We start from the raw sequence: 14,082 nt of genomic DNA, 5'->3' as shown, positions 1-14,082 counted from the left end.
ATCAGCGTGCAGGACAGGACAGGGCTGAGGGGTACTATATATACTGCACACAGGTACCCGGGTACAGGCATTAGTAACGTGACATCAGCGTGCAGGACAGGACAGGGCTGAGGGGTACTATATATACTGCACACAGGCACCCGGGTACAGGCATCAGTAACGTGACATCAGCGTGCAGGACAGGACAGGGCTGAGGGGTACTATATATACTGCACACAGGTACCTGGGTACAGGCATCAGCAACGTGACATCAGCGTGCAGGACAGGACAGGACAGGGCTGAGGGGCACTATATATACCGCACACAGGTACCTGGGTACAGGCATCAGCAACGTGACATCAGCGTGCAGGACAGGACAGGGCTGAGGGGTATTATATATACTGCACATAGGTACCCGGGTACAGGCATTAGCAACGTAACATCAGCGTGCAGGACAGGGCTGAGGGGTACTATATATACTGCACACAGGTACCCGGGTACAGGCATCAGTAACGTGACATCAGCGTGCAGGACAGGACAGGGCTGAGGGGTACTATATATACTGCACACAGGTACCCGGGTACAGGCATCAGCAACGTGACATCAGCGTGCAGGACAGGGCTGAGGGGTACTATATATACTGCACACAGGTACCCGGGTACAGGCATCAGTAACGTGACATCAGCGTGCAGGACAGGACAGGGCTGAGGGGTACTATATATACTGCACACAGGTACCCGGGTACAGGCATCAGTAACGTGACATCAGCGTGCAGGACAGGACAGGGCTGAGGGGTACTATATATACTGCACACAGGTACCTGGGTACAGGCATCAGCAACGTGACATCAGCGTGCAGGACAGGACAGGGCTGAGGGGTACTATATATACTGCACATAGGTACCCGGGTACAGGCATTAGCAACGTAACATCAGCGTGCAGGACAGGGCTGAGGGGTACTATATATACTGCACACAGGTACCCGGGTACAGGCATCAGTAACGTGACATCAGCGTGCAGGACTGGACAGGGCTGAGGGGTACTATATATACTGCACACAGGTACCAGGGTACAGGCATCAGCAACGTGACATTAGTGTGCAGGACAGGACTGAGGGGTACTATATATACTGCACACAGGTAACCGGGTACAGGCATCAGTAACGTGACATCAGTGTGCAGGACAGGACAGGGTTGAGGGGTACTATATATACTGCACACAGGTACCCGGGTACAGGCATCAGCAACGTGACATCAGCGTGCAGGACAGGACAGGGCTGAGGGATACTATATATACTGCACACAGGTACCCGGGTACAGGCATCAGTAACGTGACATCAGCGTGCAGGACAGGACAGGGCTGAGGGGTACTATATATACTGCACACAGGTACCCGGGTACAGGCATCAGCAACGTGACATCAGCGTGCAGGACAGGACAGGGCTGAGGGATACTATATATACTGCACACAGGTACCTGGGTACAGGCATCCGTAACGTGACATCAGCGTGCAGGACAGGACAGGGCTGCGGGGCTCTATATATACCGCACACAGGTACCCGGGTACAGGCATCAGTAACATGACATCAGCGTGCAGGACAGGACAGGGCTGAGGGGTACTATATATACTGCACACAGGTACCCGGGTACAGGCATCAGCAACGTGACATCAGCGCGCAGGACAGGACAGGACTGAGGGGTACTATATATACTGCACACAGGTACCCGGGTACAGGCATCAGTAACGTGACATCAGCGTGCAGGACAGGACAGGGCTGAGGGGTACTATATATACTACACACAGGTACCCGGGTACAGGCATCAGCAACGTGACATCAGCGTGCAGGACAGGACAGGGCTGAGGGGTACTATATATACTGCACACAGGTACCCGGGTACAGGCATCAGCAACGTGACATCAGTGTGCAGGACAGGACAGGGCTGAGGGGTACTATAAATACCGCACACAGGTACCCGGGTACAGGCATCAGCAACGTGACATCAGCGTGCAGGACAGGACAGGGCTGAGGGGTACTATATATACTGCACACAGGTACCCGGGTACAGGCATCAGTAACGTGACATCAGCGTGCAGGACAGGACAGGGCTGAGGGGTACTATATATACTGCACACAGGTACCCGGGTACAGGCATCAGCAACGTGACATCAGCGTGCAGGACACGGCTGAGGGGTACTATATATACTGCACACAAGTACCCGGGTACAGGCATCAGTAACGTGACATCAGCGTGCAGGACAGGACAGGGCTGAGGGGTACTATATATACTGCACACAGGTACCCGGGTACAGGCATCAGCAACGTGACATCAGCGTGCAGGACAGGACAGGGCTAAGGGATACTATATATACTACACACAGGTACCCGGGTACAGGCATCAGCAACGTGACATCAGCGTGCAGGACAGGACAGGGCTGAGGGGTACTATATATACTGCACACAGGTACCTGGGTACAGGCATCAGTAACGTGACATCAGCGTGCAGGACAGGACAGGGCTGAGGGGTACTATATATACTGCACACAGGTACCCGGGTACAGGCATCCGCAACGGCTCATCAGCGTGCAGGACAGGACAGGGCTGAGGGATACTATATATACCGAAAACAGGTACCTGGGTACAGGCATCAGCAACGTGACATCAGCGTGCAGGACAGGACAGGGCTGAGGGGCACTATATATACCGCACACAGGTACCCGGGTACAGGCATCAGTAACATGACATCAGCGTGCAGGACAGGACAGGGCTGAGGGGTACTATATATACTTCACACAGGTACCCGGGTACAGGCATCAGTAACGTGACATCAGCGTGCAGGACAGGACAGGGCTGAGGGGTACTATATATACTGCACACAGGTACCCGGGTACAGGTATCAGTAACGTGACATCAGCGTGCAGGACAGGGCTGAGGGGTACTATATATACTGCACATAGGTACCCGGGTACAGGCATTAGCAACGTGACATCAGCGTGCAGGACAGGACAGGGCTGAGGGGTACTATATATACTGCACACAGGTACCCGGGTACAGGCATTACCAACGTGACATCAGCGTGCAGGACAGGACAGGGCTGAGGGGTACTATATATACTGCACACAGGTACCCGGGTACAGGCATCAGCAACGGGACATCAGCGTGCAGGACAGGACAGGGCTGAGGGGTACTATATATACTGCACACAGGTACCCGGGTACAGGCATCAGTAACATGACATCAGCGTGCAGGACAGGACAGGGCTGAAGGGTACTATATATACTGCACACAGGTACCCGGGTACAGGCATCAGCAACGTGACATCAGCGTGCAGGACAGGGCTGAGGGGTACTATATATACTGCACACAGGTACCCGGGTACAGGCATCAGTAACGTGACATCAGCATGCAGGACAGGACAGGGCTGAGGGGTACTATATATACTGCACACAGGCACCCGGGTACAGGCATCAGCAACGTGACATCAGCGTGCAGGACACGGCTGAGGGGTACTATATATACTGCACACAGGTACCCGGGTACAGGCATCAGTAACATGACATCAGCGTGCAGGACAGGACAGGGCTGAGGGGTACTATATATACTGCACACAGGTACCCGGGTACAGGCATCAGCAACGTGACATCAGCATGCAGGACAGGACAGGGCTGAGGGGTACTATATATACTGCACACAGGTACCCGGGTACAGGCATCAGTAACATGACATCAGCGTGCAGGATAGGACAGGGTTGAGGGGTACTATATATACTACACACAGGTACCCGGGTACAGGCATCAGCAACGTGACATCAGCGTGCAGGATAGGACAGGGCTGAGGGGTACTATATATACTGCACACAGGTACCCGGGTACAGGCATCAGTAACGTGACATCAGCGTGCAGGACAGGGCTGAGGGGTACTATATATACTGCACATAGGTACCCGGGTACAGGCATTAGCAACGTGACATCAGCGTGCAGGACAGGACAGGGCTGAGGGGTACTATATATACTGCACACAGGTACCCGGGTACAGGCATCAGCAACGTGACATCAGCGTGCAGGACAGGGCTGAGGGATACTATATATACTGCACACAGGTACCCGGGTACAGGCATCAGTAACGTGACATCAGCGTGCAGGACAGGACAGGGCTGAGGGGTACTATATATACTGCACATAGGTACCCGGGTACAGGCATTAGCAACGTGACATCAGCGTGCAGGACAGGGCTGAGGGGTACTATATATACTGCACACAGGTACCCGGGTACAGGCATTAGCAACGTGACATCAGCGTGCAGGACAGGACAGGGCTGAGGGGTACTATATATACTGCACACAGGCACCCGGGTACAGGCATCAGTAACGTGACATCAGCGTGCAGGACAGGACAGGGCTGAGGGGTACTATATATACTGCACACAGGCACCTGGGTACAGGCATCAGCAACGTGACATCAGCGTGCAGGACAGGACAGGGCTGAGGGGCACTATATATACCGCACACAGGTACCTGGGTACAGGCATCAGCAACGTGACATCAGCGTGCAGGACAGGACAGGGCTGAGGGGTACTATATATACTGCACATAGGTACCCGGGTACAGGCATTAGCAACGTAACATAAGCGTGCAGGACAGGGCTGAGGGGTACTATATATACTGCACACAGGTACCCGGGTACAGGCATCAGTAACGTGACATCAGCGTGCAGGACTGGACAGGGCTGAGGGGTACTATATATACTGCACACAGGTACCCGGGTACAGGCATCAGCAACGTGACATCAGTGTGCAGGACAGGACAGGGCTGAGGGGTACTATATATACTGCACACAGGTACCCGGGTACAGGCATCAGTAACGTGTCATCAGCGTGCAGGACAGGACAGGGCTGAGGGGTACTATATATACTGCACATAGGTACCCGGATACAGGCATTAGCAACGTGACATCAGCGTGCAGGACAGGGCTGAGGGGTACTATATATACTGCACACAGGTAACCGGGTACAGGCATCAGTAACGTGACATCAGTGTGCAGGACAGGACAGGGTTGAGGGGTACTATATATACTGCACACAGGTACCCGGGTACAGGCATCAGCAACGTGACATCAGCGTGCAGGACAGGACAGGGCTGAGGGATACTATATATACTGCACACAGGCACCCGGGTACAGGCATCAGTAACGTGACATCAGCGTGCAGGACAGGACAGGGCTGAGGAGTACTATATATACTGCACACAGGTACCCGGGTACAGGCATCAGCAACTTGACATCAGCGTGCAGGACAGGACAGGGCTGAGGGGTACTATATATACTACACACAGGTACCCGGGTACAGGCATCAGCAACGTGACATCAGCGTGCAGGACAGGACAGGGCTGAGGGGTACTATATATACTGCACACAGGTACCCGGGTACAGGCATCAGCAACGTGACATCAGCGTGCAGGACAGGACAGGGCTGAGGGGTACTATATATACTGCACACAGGCACCCGGGTACAGGCATCAGCAACGTGACATCAGCGTGCAGTATAGGACTGGGCTGAGGGGTACTATATATACTGCACACAGGTACCCGGGTACAGGCATCAGTAACATGACATCAGCGTGCAGGACAGGACAGGGCTGAGGGGTACTATATAAACTACACACAGGTACCCGGGTACAGGCATCAGCAACGTGATATCAGCATGCAGGACAGGACAGGGCTGAGGGGTACTATATAAACTGCACACAGGTACCCGGGTACAGGCATCAGCAACATGACATCAGCGTGCAGGACAGGACAGGGCTGAGGGGTACTATATATACTGCACACAGATACCCGGGTACAGGCATCAGCAACGTGACATCAGCGTGCAGGACAGGACAGGGCTGAGGGTTACTATATATACTGCACACAGGTACCCGGGTACAGGCATCAGCAACGTGACATCAGCGTGCAGGACAGGACAGGGCTGAGGGATACTATATATACTGCACACAGGTACCCGGGTACAGGCATCAGCAACGTGACATCAGCGTGCAGGACAGGACAGGGCTGAGGGGTACTATATATACTGCACACAGGTACCCGGGTACAGGCATCAGTAACGTGACATCAGCGTGCAGGACAGGACAGGGCTGAGGGGTACTATATAAACTGCACACAGGTACCCGGGTACAGGCATCAGCAACGTGACATCAGCGTGCAGGACAGGACAGGGCTGAGGGGTACTATATATACTGCACACAGGTACCCGGGTACAGGCATCAGCAACGTGACATCAGCGTGCAGGACAGGGCTGAGGGGTACAATATATACTGCACACAGGTACCCGGGTACAGGCATCAGCAACGTGATATCAGCATGCAGGACAGGACAGGGCTGAGGGGTACTATATAAACTGCACACGGGTACCCGGGTACAGGCATCAGCAACGTGACATCAGCGTGCAGAACAGGACAGGGCTGAGGGGTACTATATATACTGCACACAGATACCCGGGTACAGGCATCAGCAACGTGACATCAGCGTGCAGGACAGGACAGGGCTGAGGGGCACTATATATACCGCACACAGGTACCCGGGTACAGGCATCAGTAACATGACATCAGCGTGCAGGACAGGACAGGGCTGAAGGGTACTATATATACTGCACACAGGTACCCGGGTACAGGCATCAGTAACGTGACATCAGCGTGCAGGACAGAGCTGAGGGGTACTATATATACTGCACACAGGTACCCGGGTACAGGCATCAGTAACGTGACATCAGCGTGCAGGACAGGACAGGGCTGAGGGGTACTATATATACTGCACACAGGCACCCGGGTACAGGCATCAGCAACGTGACATCAGCGTGCAGGACAGGGCTGAGGGGTACTATATATACTGCACATAGGTACCCGGGTACAGGCATCAGCAACGTGACATCAGCGTGCAGGACAGGACAGGGCTGAGGGGTACTATATATACTACACACAGGCACCCGGGTACAGGCATCAGCAACGTGACATCAGCGTGCAGGACAGGACAGGGCTGAGGGGTACTATATATACTGCACACAGGTACCAGGGTACAGGCATCAGTAACGTGACATCAGCGTGCAGGACAGGGCTGAGGGGTACTATATATACTGCACATAGGTACCCGGGTACAGGCATTAGCAACGTGACATCAGCGTGCAGGACAGGACAGGGCTGAGGGGTACTATATATACTGCACACAGGTACCTGGGTACAGGCATCAGCAACGTGACATTAGCGTGCAGGACAGGACAGGGCTGAGGGGTACTATATATACTGCACATAGGTACCCGGGTACAGGCATTAGCAACGTGACATCAGCGTGCAGGACAGGGCTGAGGGGTACTATATATACTACACACAGGCACCCGGGTACAGGCATCAGCAACGTGACATCAGCGTGCAGGACAGGACAGGGCTGAGGGGTACTATATATACTGCACACAGGTACCCGGGTACAGGCATCAGTAACGTGACATCAGCGTGCAGGACAGGACAGGGCTGAGGGGTCCTATATAAACTGCACACAGGTACCCGGGTACAGGCATCAGCAACGTGACATCAGCGTGCAGGACAGGACAGGAAGAGGGGTACTATATATACTGCACACAGGTACCCGGGTACAGGCATCAGCAACGTGACATCAGCGTGCAGGACAGGGCTGAGGGGTACTATATATACTGCACACAGGTACCCGGGTACAGGCATCAGCAACGTGATATCAGCATGCAGGACAGGACAGGGCTGAGGGGTACTATATAAACTGCACACGGGTACCCGGGTACAGGCATCAGCAACGTGACATCAGCGTGCAGAACAGGACAGGGCTGAGGGGTACTATATATACTGCACACAGATACCCGGGTACAGGCATCAGCAACGTGACATCAGCGTGCAGGACAGGACAGGGCTGAGGGGCACTATATATACCGCACACAGGTACCCGGGTACAGGCATCAGTAACATGACATCAGCGTGCAGGACAGGACAGGGCTGAAGGGTACTATATATACTGCACACAGGTACCCGGGTACAGGCATCAGTAACGTGACATCAGCGTGCAGGACAGGGCTGAGGGGTACTATATATACTGCACACAGGTACCCGGGTACAGGCATCAGTAACGTGACATCAGCGTGCAGGACAGGACAGGGCTGAGGGGTACTATATATACCGCACACAGGTACCCGGGTACAGGCATCAGTAACATGACATCAGCGTGCAGGACAGGACAGGACTGAGGGGTACTATATATACTGCACACAGGTACCCGGGTACAGGCATCAGTAACATGACATCAGCGTGCAGGATAGGACAGGGTTGAGGGGTACTATATATACTACACACAGGTACCTGGGTACAGGCATCAGCAACGTGACATCAGCGTGCAGGACAGGACAGGGCTGAGGGGTACTATATATACTACACACAGGCACCCGGGTACAGGCATCAGCAACGTGACATCAGCGTGCAGGACAGGACAGGGCTGAGGGGTACTATATATACTGCACACAGGTACCAGGGTACAGGCATCAGTAACGTGACATCAGCGTGCAGGACAGGGCTGAGGGGTACTATATATACTGCACATAGGTACCCGGGTACAGGCATTAGCAACGTGACATCAGCGTGCAGGACAGGACAGGGCTGAGGGGTACTATATATACTGCACACAGGTACCCGGGTACAGGCATCAGCAACGTGACATCAGCGTGCAGGACAGGGCTGAGGGATACTATATATACTGCACACAGGTACCTGGGTACAGGCATCAGCAACGTGACATTAGCGTGCAGGACAGGACAGGGCTGAGGGGTACTATATATACTGCACATAGGTACCCGGGTACAGGCATTAGCAACGTGACATCAGCGTGCAGGACAGGGCTGAGGGGTACTATATATACTACACACAGGCACCCGGGTACAGGCATCAGCAACGTGACATCAGCGTGCAGGACAGGACAGGGCTGAGGGGTACTATATATACTGCACACAGGTACCCGGGTACAGGCATCAGTAACGTGACATCAGCGTGCAGGACAGGGCTGAGGGGTACTATATATACTGCACATAGGTACCCGGGTACAGGCATTAGCAACGTGACATCAGCGTGCAGGACAGGACAGGGCTGAGGGGTACTATAAATACTGTACACAGGTACCCGGGTACAGGCATCAGCAACTTGACATCAGCATGCAGGACAGGGCTGAGGGATACTATATATACTGCACACAGGTACCTGGGTACAGGCATCAGCAACGTGACATCAGCGTGCAGGACAGGACAGGGCTGAGGGGTACTATATATACTGCACATAGGTACCCGGGTACAGGCATTAGCAACGTGACATCAGCGTGCAGGACAGGGCTGAGGGGTACTATATATACTACACACAGGCACCCGGGTACAGGCATCAGCAACGTGACATCAGCGTGCAGGACAGGACAGGGCTGAGGGGTACTATATATACTGCACACAGGTACCCGGGTACAGGCATCAGTAACGTGACATCAGCGTGCAGGATAGGACAGGGCTGAGGGGTACTATATATACTGCACATAGGTATCCGGGTACAGGCATTAGCAACGTGACATCAGTGTGCAGGACAGGACAGGGCTGAGGGGTACTATATATACTGCACACAGGTACCCGGGTACAGGCATCAGTAACGTGACATCAGCGTGCAGGACAGGACAGGGCTGAGGGGTACTATATATACTGCACATAGGTACCCGGATACAGGCATTAGCAACGTGACATCAGCGTGCAGGACAGGGCTGAGGGGTACTATATATACTGCACACAGGTAACCGGGTACAGGCATCAGTAACGTGACATCAGTGTGCAGGACAGGACAGGGTTGAGGGGTACTATATATACTGCACACAGGTACCCGGGTACAGGCATCAGCAACGTGACATCAGCGTGCAGGACAGGACAGGGCTGAGGGATACTATATATACTGCACACAGGCACCCGGGTACAGGCATCAGTAACGTGACATCAGCGTGCAGGACAGGACAGGGCTGAGGAGTACTATATATACTGCACACAGGTACCCGGGTACAGGCATCAGCAACTTGACATCAGCGTGCAGGACAGGACAGGGCTGAGGGGTACTATATATACTACACACAGGTACCCGGGTACAGGCATCAGCGTGCAGGACAGGACAGGGCTGAGGGGTACTATATATACTGCACACAGGTACCCGGGTACAGGCATCAGCAACGTGACATCAGCGTGCAGGACAGGACAGGGCTGAGGGGTACTATATATACTGCACACAGGCACCCGGGTACAGGCATCAGCAACGTGACATCAGCGTGCAGGACAGGACAGGGCTGAGGGGTACTATATATACTGCACACAGGTACCCGGGTACAGGCATCAGTAACGTGACATCAGCGTGCAGTATAGGACTGGGCTGAGGGGTACTATATATACTGCACACAGGTACCCGGGTACAGGCATCAGTAACATGACATCAGCGTGCAGGACAGGACAGGGCTGAGGGGTACTATATAAACTACACACAGGTACCCGGGTACAGGCATCAGCAACGTGATATCAGCATGCAGGACAGGGCTGAGGGGTACTATATAAACTGCACACAGGTACCCGGGTACAGGCATCAGCAACATGACATCAGCGTGCAGGACAGGACAGGGCTGAGGGGTACTATATATACTGCACATAGGTACCCGGGTACAGGCATCAGCAACGTGACATCAGCGTGCAGGACAGGGCTGAGGGGTACTATATATACTGCACACAGGTACCCGGGTACAGGCATCAGCAACGTGACATCAGCGTGCAGGACAGGGCTGAGGGGTACTATATATACTGCACACAGGTACCCGGGTACAGGCATCAGCAACGTGATATCAGCATGCAGGACAGGGCTGAGGGGTACTATATAAACTGCACACGGGTACAGGCATCAGCAACGTGACATCAGCGTGCAGAACAGGACAGGGCTGAGGGGTACTATATATGCTGCACACAGATACCCGGGTACAGGCATCAGCAACGTGACATCAGCGTGCAGGACAGGACAGGGCTGAGGGGCACTATATATACCGCACACAGGTACCCGGGTACAGGCATCAGTAACATGACATCAGCGTGCAGGACAGGACAGGGCTGAAGGGTACTATATATACTGCACACAGGTACCCGGGTACAGGCATCAGTAACGTGACATCAGTGTGCAGGACAGGGCTGAGGGGTACTATATATACTGCACACAGGTACCCGGGTACAGGCATCAGTAACGTGACATCAGCGTGCAGGACAGGACAGGGCTGAGGGGTACTATATATACTGCACACAGGCACCCGGGTACAGGCATCAGCAACGTGACATCAGCGTGCAGGACACGGCTGAGGGGTACTATATATACTGCACACATGTACCCGGGTACAGGCATCAGTAACGTGACATCAGCGTGCAGGACAGGACAGGGCTGAGGGGTACTATATATACCGCACACAGGTACCCGGGTACAGGCATCAGTAACATGACATCAGCGTGCAGGACAGGACAGGACTGAGGGGTACTATATATACTGCACACAGGTACCCGGGTACAGGCATCAGTAACATGACATCAGCGTGCAGGATAGGACAGGGTTGAGGGGTACTATATATACTACACACAGGTACCTGGGTACAGGCATCAGCAACGTGACATCAGCGTGCAGGACAGGACAGGGCTGAGGGGTACTATATATACTACACACAGGCACCCGGGTACAGGCATCAGCAACGTGACATCAGCGTGCAGGACAGGACAGGGCTGAGGGGTACTATATATACTGCACACAGGTACCAGGGTACAGGCATCAGTAACGTGACATCAGCGTGCAGGACAGGGCTGAGGGGTACTATATATACTGCACATAGGTACCCGGGTACAGGCATTAGCAACGTGACATCAGCGTGCAGGACAGGACAGGGCTGAGGGGTACTATATATACTGCACACAGGTACCCGGGTACAGGCATCAGCAACGTGACATCAGCGTGCAGGACAGGGCTGAGGGATACTATATATACTGCACACAGGTACCTGGGTACAGGCATCAGCAACGTGACATTAGCGTGCAGGACAGGACAGGGCTGAGGGGTACTATATATACTGCACATAGGTACCCGGGTACAGGCATTAGCAACGTGACATCAGCGTGCAGGACAGGGCTGAGGGGTACTATATATACTACACACAGGCACCCGGGTACAGGCATCAGCAACGTGACATCAGCGTGCAGGACAGGACAGGGCTGAGGGGTACTATATATACTGCACACAGGTACCCGGGTACAGGCATCAGTAACGTGACATCAGCGTGCAGGACAGGGCTGAGGGGTACTATATATACTGCACATAGGTACCCGGGTACAGGCATTAGCAACGTGACATCAGCGTGCAGGACAGGACAGGGCTGAGGGGTACTATAAATACTGTACACAGGTACCCGGGTACAGGCATCAGCAACTTGACATCAGCGTGCAGGACAGGGCTGAGGGATACTATATATACTGCACACAGGTACCTGGGTACAGGCATCAGCAACGTGACATCAGCGTGCAGGACAGGACAGGGCTGAGGGGTACTATATATACTGCACATAGGTACCCGGGTACAGGCATTAGCAACGTGACATCAGCGTGCAGGACAGGGCTGAGGGGTACTATATATACTACACACAGGCACCCGGGTACAGGCATCAGCAACGTGACATCAGCGTGCAGGACAGGACAGGGCTGAGGGGTACTATATATACTGCACACAGGTACCCGGGTACAGGCATCAGTAACGTGACATCAGCGTGCAGGATAGGACAGGGCTGAGGGGTACTATATATACTGCACATAGGTACCCGGGTACAGGCATTAGCAACGTGACATCAGCGTGCAGGACAGGACAGTGCTGAGGGGTACTATATATACTGCACACAGGTACCCGGGTACAGGCATCAGCAACGTGACATCAGCGTGCAGGACAGGGCTGAGGGATACTATATATACTGCACACAGGTACCTGGGTACAGGCATCAGCAACGTGACATCAGCGTGCAGGACAGGACAGGGCTGAGGGGTACTATATATACTGCACACAGGTACCCGGGTACAGGCATCAGTAACATGACATCAGCGTGCAGGACAGGACAGGGCTGAGGGGTACTATATATACTGAACATAGGTACCCGGGTACAGGCATTAGCAACGTGACATCAGCGTGCAGGACAGGACAGGGCTGAGGGGTACTATATATACTGCACAAAGGTACCCGGGTACAGGCATTAGTAACGTGACATCAGCGTGCAGGACAGGACAGGGCTGAGGGGTACTATATATACTGCACACAGGCACCCGGGTACAGGCATCAGTAACGTGACATCAGCGTGCAGGACAGGACAGGGCTGAGGGGTACTATATATACTGCACACAGGTACCTGGGTACAGGCATCAGCAACGTGACATCAGCGTGCAGGACAGGACAGGGCTGAGGGGTACTATATATACTGCACATAGGTACCCGGGTACAGGCATTAGCAACGTAACATCAGCGTGCAGGACAGGGCTGAGGGGTACTATATATACTGCACACAGGTACCCGGGTACAGGCATCAGTAACGTGACATCAGCGTGCAGGACAGGGCTGAGGGGTACTATATATACTGCACATAGGTACCCGGGTACAGGCATTAGCAACGTGACATCAGCGTGCAGGACAGGACAGGGCTGAGGGGTACTATATATACTGCACACAGGTACCCGGGTACAGTCATCAGCAACGTGACATCAGCGTGCAGGACAGGGCTGAGGGATACTATATATACTGCACACAGGTACCTGGGTACAGGCATCAGCAATGTGACATCAGCGTGCAGGACAGGACAGGGCTGAGGGGTACTATATATACTGCACACAGGTACCCGGGTACAGGCATCAGTAACGTGACATCAGCGTGCAGGACAGGACAGGGCTGAGGGGTACTATATATACTGCACATAGGTACCCGGGTACAGGCATTAGCAACGTGACATCAGCGTGCAGGACAGGACAGGGCTGAGGGGTACTATA

At 53.7% G+C, this 14,082-nt stretch overlaps 1 protein-coding gene across 2 annotated transcripts in view; it reads right to left on the bottom strand.

Annotated features, from left to right (window-relative positions):
* The window catches only part of LOC135057007 (oocyte zinc finger protein XlCOF8.4-like), a 154,775-nt gene that overhangs the window by 43,938 nt on the left and 96,755 nt on the right, over positions 1–14,082 (bottom strand). The window lies entirely within an intron of this gene.

This window comes from Pseudophryne corroboree, chromosome 3 (assembly GCF_028390025.1).
Source record: "Pseudophryne corroboree isolate aPseCor3 chromosome 3, aPseCor3.hap2, whole genome shotgun sequence".
Lineage (NCBI taxonomy): Eukaryota > Metazoa > Chordata > Amphibia > Anura > Myobatrachidae > Pseudophryne > Pseudophryne corroboree.
This window is presented reverse-complemented; position numbering and strand designations above follow the sequence as displayed.